General features: G+C 32.5%; 1 long non-coding RNA gene across 1 annotated transcript; it reads left to right on the top strand.

Annotated features, from left to right (window-relative positions):
• The first annotated feature begins 2,648 nt into the window (after positions 1-2,648).
• LOC106341444 lies at positions 2,649-3,110 on the top strand. The gene is made up of 3 exons (XR_001269647.1): positions 2,649-2,679; positions 2,762-2,845; positions 2,982-3,110. It is a non-coding gene; the product is annotated as an uncharacterized LOC106341444 (long non-coding RNA).
• Positions 3,111-4,634: the final 1,524 nt, after the last annotated feature.

Genomic DNA, 4,634 nt, shown 5'->3' with positions numbered 1-4,634 from the left:
CATTAAACTTAAAATCAATTTATAAAGTGTTTAATATACACAAAACTAAGCATATGTAGGTCAAAAAAAATTTAAGTTAAGATTCCAAAATCTAACCCTAAATACAAACAATAATATAACATATGTTACTAAACCCTAAACCAAAGTCTTCTTAGAGTCTTCCAGACCCTATAATCAAATAACTAAGCAAAAAAAACACTTCTTTAAACTTTAAAAAAACCTATAAAGTGTTTAAATCAAGTTATTTGATAGTCACTAAACACATATATGTTAAAAAAAAAAAGATAGGATTTCAAAATCTAACCCTAAAAATACCAACAATACTAAAACATATGTTACCAAACCCTAAACCAAATGTTATCATGACTCAATCTGCATTCACTCATTTATGTTAAAAATAATTCAATTTTAGTAAAACTAAATTTCCATCATCACTTAGAAATATTTATTAATACATGATTTTAATTTTTTCTCTTTCAAAATATTTTTTTTACAAAATTTAGTAATTATCTTTAAGATCTAATTCATAAGAAGATTTCCCCTAGAATACTTCTAGAACACTTCGATTTAGACGGGAAACCTAAATTCTTTTAAAATTTAGGTGGGAACCCTAAGTTCTACTAAAATTTAGGCGGGATATGTCAGAAGACTTCTTAGGAAGTCTTTTGTGAGTTTTTTATACCCTATAATCAAATAACTAAGCAAAAAACATTTCTTTAAAATTTTAAGATACTTAGAAAGTGTTTAAATCAAGGTATTTGATATTCACTAAACACATATAAGTCAAAAAAATTTTTATAAAAGAAGAAGATAAGATTTCAAAATCTAGCCTTCAAAATACCAACAATACTATAACATATGTTATTAGACCCTTTACCAAGGACTATTATGAGTTAATCTACATTCACTCATCTATATTGAAAATAATTCAATTCTAGTAAAACTAAATTTACATCATTTAGAAATGTTTATTATTACATGATTTCAATTTTTTTCTCATCAAAATGATTTTTATAAAAAAATTAAATTATTTTAAAGATCTACTGAACGAGAAAACTTACAAAGACTTACAAAGAAGTTTTCTATGAAAATTTTATGAAAAGACTTTTTTGTAAGTCTTCTCACTCGAAATGTTATAATGGTAAAACTCAATACATGTTTTGTTTGGTCATAAGAAAATTGTTGCAATTTCACTAGTTTTTTAGATTATTTTTGTAGTAGATTGAATTTGGGGTAGTCTTTTGTATTTAAAATCAAGTTTTGAGTTATTTTTGGCAATTTCTCCAATTTTAATAGTATTGATAGACTGTTAAAGATATAAAATCGTATGTTAGACAAAAAAAAAGGAGTACGTTAGAGAAAATACATAAACTTTGGACATGGAGACCCACAGTGGGGACACTGGCAAATGGCAATGATATAGCTTAACATAAGATTTGCACACTCGTTTGTCTACGCAGGCCCAATCGTATGGAAGTATCTGATACATATATCACATATAGAAATAGCAAATTTACAACAAATTATAAAAAAATTGAACTTTATAGCACTATAGAAATAAATCATTTTCCATAAGTTTTTGGGCAACCCAATTTCCCTAAGTTTTTCTAATGTGCTCATGCTAGTTGTTCGAATCATGCGGAATCTTTATATATAAAGAAAATTTTTTTCTCTCCTGATGCTGCCACCTAGGATTCCAGGTCAGAAAGTCGTTTATTGAGGAGCCGACACGTGTCAATCCGAGTTAAAACACACCGTATCATTTAACTTTGTCGTCGTGGGCTTTGTTAACGTTTTGTGGGATTGGGCTCTAAAAGTGGAAGATTTATTGGGCCCGCTGAGATGAATGTGGCCTCTAACCCTAAGCGAAGAAACGACGTCCGTATGTGTGACACAGTACATTGTAAATCGTGATACGATTGCTTCGAAACGCGGCGTTATGATTTTTGGTTCCATCCATCTCTCATCTTCGCCGTATCGATACTAGGGTTTTGATCGATCTATTCCTCTTCTTCCGGCCGATCCAAAGATCAATCGGTTACAGATTCAATCCTCTTAAATTTCTTCTTCGATCCATCGCACACGGTTCTAAGGTATTCCGTTCTTGAAACTCATAAACATCTTATTTTATATAGATTCTGGTGAGTATATACATAAATATTCAAAACTCTGTATTAAGATTTTAATCAAACTCTTTTGAATGTTGAATCTTTAATCCGTTTGTTTGTTTCTCCGTTTCACACATGTGTTTCCGTCGACAGTCATGGCAGCCACCGTGAATGTCAACCGTCTCGGCACACTTTCCTACACCTTCTAAAGGCTGGTTCACTGTTCACCTTAAGCGGATTCGATGTGACACGGTGCAATCAGAACATTGGACTAACCGACACTTCTCTAACAATTCGGTTCAGTGATTCAATCACAGTTGTTGAGTTAAACGAACGGGTCTCACCGATACCTCAAGAGCGGTTAAGGTTTCATGCTCACGATTTGATGTATGGCCTAGCCAATATAAACACACATCTTCCAGGTACAACCACTTATTTCTGTGTCCTCCCAGCTTCGTTACTGTAACTGATAAATAATAAACATGTCAATAGTCTCTCAGATATTCTTCAAGGGCTCACTGCTGTGAAGAGTATAGTGTGTGACGTTCCACAGGGAAAGGAACGTGTTATGGTAACAATCAAAATGGATAAGTTAATATCTCTTCATATGATGCCATTCATCATTTTCCTAATTTTTCAAAATTATTCTTCAGATTATGCGTTGATCATTTTATTGGAAGGCTTTCAAGGTGATCCAAGAGTTGTTGTCGCGACTATCAATCCTAAAATTGTCAGAGGTACAATTCTTACTGTGATTTAACTCGATAGTGTTTGCGTTTTACAATATTAATTGTGTTTCTTAATACTTTTTATTAGGAAAAATCGGATTATCTAATAGTTCTTGAACACACACATTAAATCTGTGTTTTGTAGGATGTCTGTTTTGAACGCTACGTCAGCAACACAAATTTTTCGATAAAGAGACTTAAGCACTGGGGATTTTGTTCTACTAAGTATCTAATGGTGAAACTTCACAATCATGTAGACTGGTCTCTAAAGAACTGAGAACACTCCAACGTTGAGCCGTTGAGCATATATCTGAGCTGAATGAGTTCATCATCACCACCCAACCTCAGGTTGTAGAATAAAATTTCATATATATAGATTCCACAAGTTTATACTCCGTATGCGATTCTAATAATTATGCACCGTAGGAAATTGAATTCGTATGTACTGGAAAGCTCACTGGAATCAAGATGGACAAAGGGTGGTGCTACGTATCCTGCTCTAGGTGCTCTAGGTGCACAAAGAAACTCCAATGAATTGTGTTGTCTTTTACTTGCATAAGCTGCAATAACACCAACGATGTTGGTGTGCTCCAATATTATGAACCACTTGCCTCTTTTATTCCTTTTAAATTTAATCTCATAAAAACCTAAAACATCACCACCAACCCACAACCAACATGGTTTTCACACATTGTATCTACTTTCATAGGTATCGTGTGGAGATGAGCATTGCTAATGACACTGATGAGGGTCTGTTTGTTGGTTTCGATGGAGAGATGACTAAACTACATAACAATGCTATGTCGGGAATAAGATTCTTATGGTACCCATACATTGCATCATATAGCATTGTGTGACATATTCAATAAATTGTATTATGAACTTGGAACAGATACATCCAACACATAGGCTGGACAGGGAGTTAATCCAGATGAGATGCAGCCACCGCCTTTTATTGCAGTGGTAATACATACAGCTTCCAGGTCAAGATAAGCCAATACAATTTTACTGCCAATCATCAGTCATTCACAATCTCTCGCATCATCTGCCACTCCCCGACTTTGTTTCCGACGTAAGTTGAAACATATATTCCAGTATCATTCCTTTCTAGAATGCAAATAGTGATATTTCAGATTAACAGGAGGGTGACGATGATAATGGAGTCCTCTCTAAGTTTAAAGTTGGTGGTACTAATCGTGAGGTGTCATCTGCTTCGAAAGTGGTCAAGAAGGCATGGAAGAAATAAATGGAGTTGATATAGTTTTCTATTTTGAATATTTGAGTCAGTTTTTAATATTTGAATATTACTTCGGCATCGTTGCTGGTTTTATATTTTGTCATCTTCTAAAGTTTTCTGTGTTTTAAACCTATTATTTAAATGCCTTTTTGGGATTTTGCAATAATTTCACCTCTCATTAGATAACTAAGGTTTTGGATAACAACTCCTCACATAGTTCTACTCGATAAAGTAGTGCATATAAGTAATATCTCTCAACTGTAAAATGAATTTTCTATGTAATAAAATGACCTTATACATTAAAAATGCGTATATATATAAATATTTTTAAAATTAAGTTTTATAATACTAAAATCCGTAACTATTTTAATTTAAAAAATTTTAGAAACAATATCATACTTGAATTGAAATTTACAATAAATATTTAACCGGTGTATTTTTCTTTACTTTTTATTTTAATTGTAACATAGGGATTTAAAATATCTTATAACCGTTCAGTCCAGTTTAGTTCGATAACTGTAAAAGTCACCGTATGAGATTAAGTAAGAAATTCTTTACTTA

Source organism: Brassica oleracea, chromosome C4 (assembly GCF_000695525.1).
Source record: "Brassica oleracea var. oleracea cultivar TO1000 chromosome C4, BOL, whole genome shotgun sequence".
NCBI classification, from domain to species: domain Eukaryota; kingdom Viridiplantae; phylum Streptophyta; class Magnoliopsida; order Brassicales; family Brassicaceae; genus Brassica; species Brassica oleracea.
This window is presented reverse-complemented; position numbering and strand designations above follow the sequence as displayed.